Consider the following 15,511-nt stretch of genomic DNA (forward strand, 5'->3'; position numbering starts at 1 on the left):
GTTGGAGTTGGACCAGTTTGATGAGGACTTGAAGAAGGACATGGCTTTTGCAGAGACTGTACCGTGAACACACATAGAAAAAAAAGTGATTTTGTCCAATTTCAATCTTAACTCATGTCCTACTGAACACCATGCACAACATATTATATACACAAATATATGTGACCTCCTTAAGGCTCAAATGCCACATTTAACATCAAAGCAGCTGAAGACAGCACTACACTCGTATATTGGCTTGGAATTGACAGAAAACAGCCTTGTACGGAACGTAGCATGTCACTTCAAGGCCTGGCAATTAGAATACAAATGAACCCTGGATGAGGCAGAGGGGGAATAGATCAGAACTAATGGCTGAAGAAAAAGATCGATGCTTGGGCTGCTTTCCTCTGGGTGGATGAAGCAAGAACTGAACTCTTTCCACAACAGAAATGCTCACCAAGAGCAGAACATCACTCAAAACTTCACGCCACCGATGATGCACAAAGAGTGCGTGTGTGTATCTTTTCCTTCCCTTGACAGGAGCGTGATGAAGAGAGACTATATTGCACAGGTTCATGCATGACCTTCATAAATATGTAAGCTTCATCCCAAGAGCCCAAGAGACTAAGGGACAACATCAAAGATCCAAAAGACCAGTACATCAGGCAGCATGAGGTGGCGAAGCCAACATCTGTCACGAGATAAAGAAGGAACATTTTAGTGTCCTAAGAGAGAGTGTTGCAATATGTTATATGTGCAATAGGACACCTCTGATTGACAAACAAAAAAAATAACATGGTTTGTCAAACATTCATTATATTACTCTAATAAGAGACTAGAAGACACCCAAACTGGTGCACTTTTCTGACTGTTCCGTCATTAAATACATGGTAATACCTTAGATGCACACGGAGGAAGACATTCCACAATGTGTCACACAATGTGTCCGTTAATTGCGAAGTTTCGGGGAAATCAGACTTCAGTGGTTTGTGGTCTTGCCCTATACATTGACTGACGCTTGTATAATGTGTCACCTTACTGAACCACTGGGTATCGCCATTTTGGGAGGGAATGAAAGTTATTTTAGTTATTTTATTGTATTTTTTCTCCTGAAGCAATACTAATATTGCACTAAATTTTTTTACGCTTTTCAATTAATAGTAAAATGCCATCAAATTGAAATGAATAATCCGAATAAGCAAAAAAATCATAAATGAGTAGGAAAAACTACTGCTTAAAACATTTAGTATAAATCTTAATAGAACAAGAGAATGGACCATTTAGTTTATGTGACTCTCTCTCTCACACACACACACACACATAGATGGTAAATAATTGCAATAATCAGATAAATTGTCAAAAAAAGTTGCCATGTAATTTAGATGTTTATCATTTACAAATTCACAATTAAAAGGTTGAAAATCTATAGGCCTGTGCAAATCAAATAATTTGCTGTTCAATCCAAGATCAGGTTGATTAAATCCTAAGCATACTGTAGCTAATGAGAACAGATGAATTGCAAATTAAAAATTGTATGTTAATGCAATTATAAAGGCAATGACTTTAAAGCAGGCCAGGCGCCACAAGGGGGTAAAAGGGGGCATTGCCCCCTCAGTTTGATATTTGTACTCATGGTTACAAATGAAATGTTTAAAGGGGTGGTAAAACGCATTTTTTTGAAGGCTTGATTGTGTTTGTGGGGTGCACTGTAACATGTGTTCATGCTTCGTTTTTTAAAAATTGCATTATTTTTCATATATTTTACCTTTATTCTACACTGCTCTTCCCCTCCTTGTAAAAACGGTCTGATGGTTTCCTGGTTCTGTGAAGCCAGTCCCTTAAAACTACGCAATGGGCTCAGATTGGTTAGCTGGCCCAGTGTGTTGTGCTAACCGTCTACTGCACGTCTCCCGGAAATGTCACGCCCCGTACCTTTACCGGTAGTTTGCGCTTAGGTGTATTATAAACAATGGCGTCAATAAAACCAATCGGACCCGGGGAAACGTTAGTGAAGATGATCGAGCAGAATCTGCTCAAGAACGGCTGTTAAACGACGTTTCAGAAAGGTTTGTTTTTTTGTTGTTCTCTCATTACTTTTTAGAAATGCTGTTATTTAATTGTAATAATTATTATAGAATTACAAAAAATAAACTTCATAAACAAGAATTTCATATAATCGTTCTAACAAATTATAATACAGTACTCAAAGGTATTTTTTTGAGTAAAGACTGCGGATCTATAGTTGTCAGGGTAAGAATCACAGGATCCAAATGCAAGTAAAAGTATTTATTAATAAACTGAGTGAACAGCGAAACAGGAAGGCTGGTGAAGTCCTTGGTCAGACAACAGAGCCTTGGCAGCGCAGGTGACTGCAGTGGGTGAAGCGTGGTCCAGGAAACCAGTAAGCCCGACACAAACCAGATAATCCACTGAAGCAGAGTGAGAATGACACGAACAGGATAATCCACTGAAGCAGAGTGAGAATGACACAAACAGGATAATCCACTGAAGCAGAGTGAGAACAACACCAACCAGATAATCCACTGAAGCAGAGTGAACAGTCTGGCAGAGAGATGCAGGAATCCGTGAGAACAGGAACTGAGAACGAGACTGCAAACAAACATGAGACCCGAACAGGACTAGGGAAACAACGATCTGACACTGAACATGACAAACACAACACTACATATAGGACTCACAAACGAGGTACACCTGCGACTGATCTGATTGCTCGTCAGCACAGCTGACGCGCCTGGGCAATCAGATCAGAGCAGTGACACACAGAACGAGCAAGTGACACACAGAATGAGCAAGTGAACCTGTGAACCGTGTCATTACCCCACCCCCTAGGAGTGTCACCTGACGCTCCCAGGGGAACCTACCTGGCGGTGGTAAGCATCGATAAGGGAATGATCCAATATGTCTCGGGCAGGAACCCAACTCCTCTCCTCCGGACCGCAACCCTCCCAGTCCACCAAGTACTGGAATCCGCGTCCCCTCCGCCTAGCGTCCAGAATACGGTTAACCGAATAAACTGGTTCCCCATCTACGATTCGCGGCGGTGGGGGAACCGGGACTGACGGATTACTAGGAGAACGAAAAAAGGGCTTGATCTTTGAAACATGGAAAACGGGATGAATTCTCTGGTACGCCGGAGGAAATTTGAGGCGGACCGTCACCGGACTAAGGATCTTGGTGATGGTAAACGGGCCAATAAATTTAGGAGCAAGTTTTCTACAAGCGTAGCGGAGAGGAATATCAGTAGATGAAAGCCACACTTTTCGACCAGCGACGTAGATGGGAGGCTTCGACCTGTGGCGATCGGCCTGGGCCTTGGTGCGCAAACCCACCCGGAGAAGATTCTCCCTGGCCGTTCTCCAGATGTGTCTGCACCTCTGGACGAATTAGTGAGCGGAGGGAACAGCAACTTCGGATTCCAGACTAGGAAAGATTGGTGGCTGGTACCCTAAACTACACTCAAACGGAGACAGGCCCGTGGACGACACTGGTAATGAGTTATGTGCGTACTCAACCCATGAGATGCTGACTCCAAGAGGACGGATTCTGTGAAGCTAAACATCGCAACCCCCGTTCTAAATCTTGGTTGGCCCTCTCCGTCTGTCCATTGCTCTGGGGATGGAACCCAGAGGAAAGACTAACATTCGCCCCCAGCAACCGGCAAAACTCTCTCCAAAATTTGGATATAAACTGGGGACCTCTGTCAGAGACCACGTCCGTCGGGAGGCCATGAATCCGAAAAACGTGGTCTATGACAGCCACCGCTGTCTCTCTGGCTGATGGTAATTTGGGCAGAGGAATGAAATGAGTTGCCTTCGAGAACCTGTCCACCATGGTTAAAACCACTGTGTTACCCTGTGAGGCAGGGTGGCCTGTGACGAAATCTAGCGCAATGTGTGACCAGGGTCTCGAAGGCACTGAGAACGGTTGAAGGAGCCCAGCCGGAGGACGAGTGGAGGTCTTACAGCTAGCACAGACAGAGCAGGTCAATACAAAACGACGAGTGTCGCTAGCCATGGTCTGCCACCAGAACCGTTGTTTAATGAGAAAGATGGTACGATTGACTCACGGATGACAAGCTAGCTTGGAACAATGACCCCACTGGATAACGTTGGACCGCAATCTCTCTGGCACAAATAATCGACCTGGAGGGCATCCGGGCGGAGGCACTACCCCATGTAAGGCAGTGCGGACCTTCGACTAGATCTCCCAGGTCAGCATTTCCAACACACGACTCTGTGGAACGATGGACTCGGGAGAAACCGGGCGTTCAGACTGGTCGAAAATGCGGGACAACGCGTCAGGTTTGATGTTTTTGGAACCTGGACGGTAGGAGATGGAAAAATAGAATCGACCGAAAAAAAGTGCCCACCGAGCCTGCCTAGAGTTAAGACATTTGGCGGACCTGATGTACTCGAGGTTCTTATGATCGGTCCAAACGATAAAAGGTACCCCCGAGCCCTCCAACCAATGACGCCACTCCTCCAAGGCTAACTTGACTGCAAACAATTCTCTATTACCAATGTCGTAGTTACGTTCGGCAGGAGATAAGCGATGAGAAAAATACGCGCACAGATGAACCTTGTCGTCTGCGGGTGAGCTTTGGGAGAGAATCGCGCCTACCCCCACCTCTGACGCGTCGACCTCCACCACAAATTGACGAGAAGAATCAGGGGAAACCAGAATGGGGGCTGAAACAAAGCAGTCCTTAAGTTTGGAAAATGCAGACTCGGCTGCACTAGACCACCTGAACGTCGTCATGGTGGAGGTCAAGGCGGTCAGAGGTGCGGCTAGATGGCTATAGGTGCAAATAAAACGTCGGTAAAAATTGGCAAAGCCCAGAAACCTCTGCAGGGCCTTGCGAGAGTCTGGGGTTGGCCAATTTACCACTGCCTGAATCTTGTCGGGATCCATACGCATCCCCTCAGACGACACGATGTATCCTAGAAAGGGGACAGACTGTGCATTAAAAACGCATTTCTCCGCCTTGACATAAAGCCCATTCTCCAACAGCCTCTGAAGCACTCGTCTGACGTGTTGAATGTGTTCCTGGAGGGACGAAGAAAAAATCAATATGTCATCCAGGTAGACATATATGAACTGATCGACCATGACTCTCAACACGTCGTTGACGAGTTTCTGGAAAACCACGGGGGAGTTGGAAAGCCCGAACGGCATAACCAAGTATTCAAAGTGCCCCCTTGGGGTGTTAAAAGCGGTTTTCCACTCATCCCCCTTCCTCATGCGGACCGAATGATAGGCGTTACGAAGATCCAACTTTGTGAATAAGGAGGCGCCCTGCAGTCTCTCAAAGGCTGAAGACATCATTGGCAAAGGATAAGTATTCTTTACCGTGATGTCGTTCAACCCTCGATAGTCAATACAAGGACGCACGGAACAGTCATAGGGACGATGAGGAGGAAGAGAAGCAGCCCGAGACTTACTGAACACCTCCTTCAGGTCGAGATATTCCTCGGGCACGTTAGACAGGTCCACCTGCTCATCCTGCAACACAGAACAAGACACAGAAGAACACGCAGACACCAAACAAGACGCATGACAATTCTCATTCCAAGACATGATAGAGCTCTGCCGCCAGTTAATGTGAGGCGCTGTGCCAGATCTCGGTCCATGAAGCTCCCCTCCGCTCCAGAGTCCACGAGCGCATCACAGATGTGATGAGAGGTGGCCCACTGCAGTCTGACCGGGAGGAGCGTCGATTCACGTGAGGTTTCCTCAAAAGTAATGCCACCCGTCAGTAACCTCCTCGCTACTGACGGGCCTTGGCATTTACCGGGCACTTTGTGGCAAAATGTCCCCCGGTCCCGCAGTATAAACACAGCCCCTGGGCTCTCCTCCGCTCCTTCTCCCCCCGGGAGAGCCAAGCTCTGCCCACATGCATGGGTTCCGGGTCGAATGTAGGGCCGACCGCATCACAGGAAGGATGTTACAGGATGGTTCTGTACGTCTGGAATCGAACTCCTCTGCATTAGCAGATCTCAGCGTTGCAGTCTTGAGTCCACTCGAATGGCTAAATCGATCAGGCCATCTAGAGATGCAGGTAGGTCCAGAGTGTAAATCTCACCCTGGATGCGATCGGCCAACGCATGCAGAAAGATGTCCCACTGCGCCTCGCTGTTCCACTTGCACTCCGCGGCCAGTGTCCGGAACTCGATGGCATAGTCCGCCACTGACCTGTGATCCTGCCGAAGGTCTGCCAAGAACCTGGCCGCCTCCCTCCCTGAGACAGCGCGATCAAACACCTTCTTGAGTTCTGCGCCGAAGGACTGAAAGGACGTCAAGCACTGATGCCCTTGCCCCCATACAGCGGTTCCCCACAGCGCCGCTCGTCCAGAGAGTAGTGTGACTACAAAGGCTACTTTGGATTCTTCGGTGGGAAACGATGACGGCTGGAGATCAAAAAACAATGAGCATTTAGTCAGGAATGCACGACACAGTTGTGGCTCACCCGAATAGGCAGCAGGAGGAGGTAGACAAGGCTCCGGACTGTTGGAAGGCTTGGCCGGGGGTAGAACAGCGGGTGGTGGATTAGGTGCAGTGGTCCCGTGGGCAGACTCGACTCTCAGCTGTTGTAACTGGGAGGAGAGTTCTGCCATCTGCGCCACCAAGGTCTGAACAGCACGACCGGTTGCTGTGATTTGTTCGTCCTGTCGATCAACGATCAACGTGCGTTGTTCTTGTTAAGAATCTCTCGTAGCTCGGCCATACTTGCTGGAGCCATAACGTGGTCAGATCGTTATGTCAGGGTAAGAATCACAGGATCCAAATGCAAGTAAAAGTATTTATTAATAAACTGAGTGAACAGCAAAACAGGAAGGCTGGTTAAGTCATTGGTCAGACAACAGAGCCTTGGCAGCGCAGGTGACTGCAGTGGGTGAAGCGTGGTCCAGGAAACCAGTAAGCCCGACACGAACCAGATAATCCACTGAAGCAGAGTGAGAATGACACGAACAGGATAATCCACTGAAGCACAGTGAGAATGACACAAACAGGATAATCCACTGAAGCAGAGTAAGAACGACACGAACCAGATAATCCACTGAAGCAGAGTGAACAGGCTGGCAGAGAGATGCAGGAATCCGTGAGAACAGGAACTGAGAACGAGACTGCAAACAAACATGAGACCCCAACAGGACCAGGGAAACAACGATCTGACACTGAACATGACAAACACAACACTACATATAGGACTCACAAACGAGGGACACCTGCGACTGATCTGATTGCTCGTCAGCACAGCTGACGCTCCTGGGCAATCAGATCAGAGCAATGACGCACAGAACGAGCAAGTGACACACAGAATGAGCAAGTGAACCGTGACAATAGTGATCGTTTCTGACTGTATGCCACCGTTACATTTGTATTTTTAGAACGATTGTAGACAAATATCTGTCGACAGAACTATAAACCCAAAATGAACACTAAACATCGGCTGCCAAATCAACAACTCATGCGACAACTCATCTCCAAAACAGCAATATAAAATGGCCTCGCCCCGCTTATTAAGTATTCTCGGAGGAGGGGTTTATGTAAATAATGGGATATTCTGACGTCAGCATATCCTATGGAATGTTCTGTAGTCCAAAACCGGTCGTTTGCTGTAGTCCTTAGAAATTGATTTTTTTTTTAAAGCAAATATCTTCCTTTGCTTTGAACTTTGAGCGCTGTAACTTTGGAGATGTTGTTTATGCTCAAACAGCAACATTACACACTAGCTAAAGTTAGAAAAGTGAAATCGTGTTTTACCACCCCTTTTAACTTTTTAAGCGGTACGGTCCCATATGTGATTTTTATTTCTCTGCCCCTGAGAGTACGGTCCCACATATGGGATTTAGAATGTTCAGTGACGTGACATAATAACTGCCAGATTCAACAAACTGTGCTCAAGCGCGTTGGTTGGCGCTGAGCCAGAGATGGACGAGCTCAGTGCTGTTATAACCTTATATAACAACTATGCAGTGTTTTCAACCTCATAATGTTTATTTTAGGTTCCAGACATTTAAACACACATAAGCACTAGTAAAACAAGACATTTGGAGTAAAATACACAGTGCGTGGATGCAGCAATAACAATCTATTCAAATATAATATTCAAATATAATTTGCCGACGTGTGTCATTCATATCAGACAAAAATATTGGAAGTAACTATAAAGTTTACTCTATTCTTCTCACAGTTCACCGGCCACTTTCTTACATGTATTTCGGGAGAAACTGATGACTGACAGGACTCTAAACTGTGGCGCAAAGAATGGTGGCGCCCATCTCACGTTATTGATCGAGATCAATATTATTTATAAAGGTTTTTAAACGACCAACACAATCACTTACATATTTTTGAGAATTGGAATGTCAGATGACATGGTAAGCAAGTTTGTGAATATTTAGAATAAAAAAGGAAAAACTAAGCAATAGAGAGCCTATAAGTCCCTCCCCTTTCGATGGACCACAATGGGGCCTTATTTCGGAAAAATATTGTATGATAGTCAATGGCGAGAGACAACAAATATTTGGATCCCGTTTGAATTGTGCCCTGAATTACACATATGATGTTTGTAAATTTAAAAGATACATTTTAAAGTCAAGAAAGTTGCAGTTTGATGTAAAACTGTTGAGGTATAAGACTGTGAAAATACATAATTACAAAGACTACAAACCCAAAAGACGCGCATGTGACGTCTTACCTTTTCTCTCAATGAATGAAGCTAACTTTACTGAAGCTAACGTCTGTCATTTTTTTATAGTCTAACGTTATAATCGTAACGTTACGCCGTCATGCCTGTGTGTTTTGTACCAGACTGCACACACACGAGCTTGGTGACATACATAGTGCGAGACGAGAGATGTAGTTCATTGAGTGATTTTCACATAAAACTAAATGTTACTCTTCTGTTTTAAGACAAACTGTGACTTTCTTGACCTTCATAATTATCTTTTAAATTGACAAACATCATATGTGTAATTCAGGGCACAGTTCAGACGGAATAAAAAGATAAGTTGTCTCTCGCCATTGACTACCATACAATTTTTTTTCCGAAATAAGGGGTGCTTCTCATTTCTTATATGTGCATCCTTGTTTCCTTTCCTCGCTTCCTTTCCTCGCGTCTTAGCTCCACCTCTTCAGGATGCGAGGGAAGGAAGCAAGGAAAAGACGCGAGGACGGGTGAATTGAAGCAAGTGAAATGATATATCCTCGCCCCCTTTAGCGTCACTTCAAAGCGTTGTCAAGTAATGATGACTCTACACCGCTGGATTTAGCTTGCATGTCGGGATTCTTGAACATTAGAGATAATTATTTATATTGTTACCGTTTCAACCTCAACAAAACACCACATTTGTTCTTATTTTTTATATTACCAGTTATTATTAACAATGAATTATTCCCAGTTATTAACTGCTTTTTATTTGTTGTAGGCTATAGTATTACAGTTTGTTTAATTTTAGTGCTTTGATATAATTCTGCAACTGTCCTACTAGAGTTGTGTTGATTTCACATACATTTGTGTCTTACATGTAAACAATAATGATAATAATAATAATTAATAAACTGTGGCAAGAACACCATTCTTACTAAAGCAAAATACAATAAAAGTTTGCAAAAGGTCTGGGTTATTTAACTATGAATTCATGCACAATACCTTGTACATAATTTTTTTGCCTATGCAAACATACAAGGATCAATTGTTTACAACTTGTTAGCCTAATAGTATTATTGTTAATTCCATTACATCATCCTTGGAGTTTTATAATAGTCAGGTGTGTATTCTGTATAAACCAATTTTCATTACACATTTCCATCTACAATTACGATGAAAACGATAGTAGGTATATCCTGTGCCCTACATTACAACACATTCTTCACCAAATTGCAGAACATACAGAGAGTATGACACTAGAGTCCTGAGAAACAGCAAAATCTATAAAGAGGCATTGTATCCTCCACAAGGATACTTCCTTTTGGGGGATGGAGGCTACCCCTGCATCATCCATCCTGTGGCCATCATTACTCCGTACCGGGAGCCAGTGCAAGGGAGAGTGCAGGCCCGCTTCAATCACTACCATGCCAAGGCTCGCTCCATAATTGAGCGGGTCTTTGGTATGATGAAAACACGCTGTAGGTCCCTGCTTTTCAAGTCTCTTGAGGTGGACCACACCTTTGCCCCAACAGTTATCGTGGCGTGTGCAGTTCTGCATAACATTAGCCTGAAAACAGGAGACATAATTGAAGCCCCTGAAGTTGTGGATGATGTGGGTTTACCTCCACCCTGTCCAGTGAGAGGGGTCTATAGTGGAAATGCCTGGCGTGATAAACTGGCTGCAAAACTCTCAGCTCCTCAGGTGTATCCGGTGGAGTTAAATGAGCATGATTATTTGTAGATAGCCTACATGAAGACAAATGTTGCTCCACACAATGTTTAGTTTCAGATTGTGTATGGATAAAAAAAAAAAAATACCCATGTCTCTAGCCTCACGCATTACTTTTTTTATTTATTTGCAATATTCATATTATCAATAGATAAAATAGTTTCATGTAAATAAACATGTTTGCCAATTATGCCTATATTTTTGTTTTGTACTCATCTGGCAACATTGTTTACCATAAAACATCTATTAAGGCATATAATGGCACAAAAAAAAATCTCAAAGCAAAAACGACAAACAGAGATTGTGTTCAACTTTTTTTAATCAGCTGTTCAAAGAGGTCAAGGAACCTAGTTGACGTAGATTGCATTAACTCATGCGTGGCTTGAAAACGTTCCTCCTCTTTTTCTGTCTCCTTCTCTAGAAAATCTAGCACTCTGTTGGATTTTTTCTTTTTAGGTGGCGGGGGACCCGAAGAAGTACAGGGTCTTTCCTCCTGGAAGTTGCCTGTGCCAGGCGTTGCAGAGGACGCTGTGTCCTCCTCCTCCCTTTCCTCCACAGATGCGGATCATGGTGGCAAGCCAGGGTCTTTGGACACAGCAGAACAGCAAGTGACTTCTGCATCGCATGAGTCTATGAGGATGGGAGGCTCAATAGACGGCCTCCCCCCAATAGCCTCATGCATGGCAGAAAACCACGGCCATGTGGCTGCTGTGGCCTCCCCATTATCTGTTCCTGTGCCCGTAGGAGGACAGCGAAGCTCCTAAAATAAAATAAATATATTCTCTATTAAACTAGCAAGAAGAAAATTCACACCAATTGAAATAAATACATGCATTCATTTTGTACATACCTTATATTTTCTCTTTAGATTGTCCCATTTTTTGGAAATTTGATTTGGTGTAACTTTTCCATCTTAACCAATCCTCTGAAGAACTTTACTACACAATCAAAATCAACAAACTATTTACTCAAACACAGACAAAGATAGTGTAAGAATATTATCAAAACCTTAATGCATCTATCAAAAAAAATGAAGACAAAGCATATTTTCCCCATGCATACTAGAACATAACTCACATCCAGGCTTTTTTGGCACTGTTCCTCTTCCCAGTGAAGTCAGAATAAAGCTCCAAACGCAATCTAATTAAGTTTTCTATCTCCTCATCAGTCCCTGTAAGAAAGAATTTTACACCACAGTGAAGCAGTTCGAAATGTTAATGTGTTGCATATTAACCCCTGCAGGCATAAACTACAAATATACTGTGAAATCAACACATCAAAACAAATTAACTACAGGCATAAATTAAAATCATTCTCTGTTCTCCATTTATCAATATAAGAGGCATTATTAAACAATTAAAAGCAATAAGCACTAAAATCAATAAACATAATTAAAACTGCTGAAAAGTATGTTAAGACACTGTCAAAATATAACTCACATTTACAATAACATGCTTAATACTCACATTTATGTGTGTTTGAATGTTCTGCCATGGTTAGCACTTGGAGCAGATGTGAAGGGGGAGGATAATTTATACGTGCTTCACGTTAAGTCGATAGAACACTTCCACATAGTATACACCTGTGTATCCTCGATCATCGCTCCTCAGGAAGCCTCCTCCCTCCTCGATCCTCGCCTCCTCGCGGTGCAATTAGAGAATTGAGACGTCCTTCAAGATGGCCGAGCTCGATCGGTTTCCGGGTCATAGGATGGAGGACGGAGGAGCGAGGAGACGAGGAGGGATATTGAGAAGCACCCTATGTCTCATGAGCCGGAAGTAGAGGTCAGGGACTTAGGCTCTCTATACATCTGTCATACAGTGTTATTGCGGCTGTGGTGTGTCACGTGACAAATATGACTCGGGTGGGGAACGTTCTAAAATAACGGTCGCATTGAAAAAAACTCACACTGGGGAGTCAATTGACCTAAGGCTAAGCCACGCCCCCTCCACTCCCTCGGACAAACAGTCAACACTCAGTGACACAGGCGCTATGGCAGCTGTCACAGTAGGAGACATTTCACAGGAGCCAATTGATGATTTTTGGAGACAGAAAGATTATATATCATCTCGAAGTCACCAAAAGGGCCTTAACTATGCATTGGAGGGTTATATTAATAATTTTATTGTTGAGAAGGTCGATGAAAAGCTTCAGCTCCAGGCAAAAATTTACAGGTCACAGTGTAAACGTGATAAACCGTATCTCGTTGCCGTTGACATCACCATCTCAGACAACAAGATAGAGGGATCAGCATTTTTCATGCACTGCAGGGTAAGAAGTGTGATTTACTGAGTGAAGCTAAGTGACATGATGTACAACCAGGCCCGGAGTGGGTAATCGGGAGAGTCGGGAGAATTCCCGGTGGGCCGCTTCACTTTTGGGCCGGTCGAGGAAATTATTATTATCTTTTTTTACATTTGTAAAATGTTCGTTAGTCTATCTTCTCTTAAATTAGTCTACACACATTCCGCTTTCTGACACCACAGCGCGCAGCCTATGACGGAGATCTCCCCTCTCCTCCCAAATAGAGTTGGTTGGGTCCATAGCCCGTCTTTTCCAAAACGTTTTCTCAGGTAGGCTACTGATAGCTGGGCCGGCCCTACCATAACGGTACGCGTCAGGGAGAATGGATGGGACGAAGAGGCCAGGAGGGGCTGAAAAAGCCAGGTTGAAAAAAAGAAAGGCATTGGAGGAGGATGCGGCCAAATGTGCTTACAGATTTATTTTCAAGAGGACAAACACAAGTGGCAACAACTATTATTCGGCTAATACCGTTGTTGTGTTGTCAACCTATTCAAAAGCAAAATATTAAATTTAATTAAAATATTAGCCTTTTTATCACGTTACCGTATTCTACTAAGTGTGTTAGTGGCGAGAATTTTCACATGATTACATACATAGATCTGATTGTTCTCTCCAGGTACTGTAATGGTCCAGTGGTAGAACTTTTGCCAAGCGTGTCAGAGGTTCTGGGTTCTAATCCGCACTAATAGTCCAGTCATTTTATGAAAAAAGGTTGAACAAATTCCAACAGAAGCAAACTCAACTGATTTTGTATCCTCAAAATGTCCTGAGTAAGGAAAAAAAGCCCCGAAGAATCCCATCAGGGGAAAGTTTCGAAAAAGACCCAAATATAGCCTATTCATACGCATATTCATTCTCTTTCTCATGTGAATGGGGTACAAATTTTAACCTTTAAATATCTGTAACGAATGGATAGAGGGGACAATAGCAAGTAAACAGATCTTTTATTAGAGTAAGTATCACCAGTCTCAGAGAAATGAGAAACAGACAAGGTCTCAGAGGTATAAGAGAGTCGCAGCTGCAGTTCACAAGATGATTCACAATGCGGTGTAATCCGATAGTGGTGGTGATGGCAAGGCAGCGCAGGTTTGCGTGGCCAACTCGATCTGGTGGTCAGACGTGAAGTGATGAACCCAGTGATGGTGAGAAGTGAAGACAAGGACTGCAACGGCGAACCTCCAGACGAAGACAGGGCAGGAAACACGGGGAGCCGAAGAGACAGGAACACAACAGGCAACATCCACAAAACAACGATCTGACAAACACAAGACGCACTAGATGAGTATAAATAGCAGTGGTAATGCACAACACCTGTCGCTGATAATCCCGAAGGATAATCAGCGACCACGCCCACACACACACATTCATTCACAAAAATACACACACACAGCGCGAGGAAGCGTCCATGAATTTCTCAACCGTGACAGTACCCCTCCCCCTAAATGCGGCTCCTGGAGCTCCCAGAGGAACCTACCTGTTGATAGTAATCATCAATAAGGGACTGATCCAGAATGTCCCTAGCAGGAACCCAACTTCTCTCCTCCGGACCGTAACCCTCCCAGTCCACCAGATACTGAAATCCGCGTCCCCTCCGTCTCGAGTCCAGAATTCGATGTACCGAATACGTGGGTTCCCCATCTACGAGTCGCGGCGGTGGGGGAACCGGGGCTGGCGGATTAATGGGTGAATAAAATACGGGTTTCAATTTGGAGACACGGAACACGGGATGAATTCTTCTGTACGCAGGATGGAGTTTGAGGCGAACTGTCACCGGACTAATAATCTTGGTAACAGGAAATGGGCCAATAAATTTGGGAGCTAGCTTATTAGAAACGGAGCGGAGTGGAATGTTCTTAGTAGAAAGCCACACTTTGGAACCGACGACATACACGGGAGGTCTTGACCGGTGGCGATCGGCCTTAACCTTGGTGCGCGCCCTTACTTGGAGCAGAGTCTCACGGGCTCTGGTCCATGTACGGTGACACCTCTGGACAAAAGCGTGAGCGGAGGGGACCGCGACTTCGGATTCCAGACTAGGAAAAATAGGTGGCTGGTATCCTAAGCTACCCTCAAACGGAGATAGGCCCGTGGATGACACAGGTAACGAGTTGTGTGCGTACTCCACCATTGAGAGTTGTTGACACCAAGAGGAAGGATTCTTGGCGGCAACACATCGCAACATTCTCTCCAAATCTTGGTTGGCTCTCTCGGTCTGCCCGTTGCTCTGGGGGTGGTAACCCGAAGATAGACTGACAGTGGCCCCCAGTAATTTACAAAATTCTTGCCAAAATTTGGAGACAAATTGGGATCCCCTGTCAGAGACCACGTCCATCGGGAGGCCATGTAACCGAAAGACGTGATCGATGACAGTCACCGCTGTTTCCTTGGCTGAAGGCAATTTGGGCAAGGGAATAAAATGAGTTGCCTTCGAGAACCGGTCCACTACGGTTAAAACAACCGTATTGCCTTGGGAGGGCGGGAGGGCGGTAACAAAATCTAGCGCTATATGGGACCAGGGTCTCGAAGGGACAGACAGCGGTTGAAGAAGCCCATCTGGGGGTCGATTGGAAGTCTTACCAATCGCACAGATCGAGCAGGCCAAAACAAAATCTCGAATGTCACAAGCCATAGATGGCCACCAGAATCGTTGCTTAACTAGAAATCTAGTTCGGTTTACTCCTGGGTGACAGGCTACATTGGAACAATGACCCCATTGAATAACGTCGGCCCGTAATCCCTCCGGCACAAACAATCGGTTCGGTGGGCACCGGGACGGAGGCGTTACCTCTTCTAAGGCCGTCTTGACCTTCGATTCGACCTCCCAT

The sequence above is a fragment of the Siphateles boraxobius genome, unplaced genomic scaffold (genome assembly GCF_051911475.1).
Source record: "Siphateles boraxobius isolate OS27281-9 unplaced genomic scaffold, OSU_SipBor_1 41, whole genome shotgun sequence".
NCBI classification, from domain to species: Eukaryota; Metazoa; Chordata; class Actinopteri; order Cypriniformes; family Leuciscidae; genus Siphateles; species Siphateles boraxobius.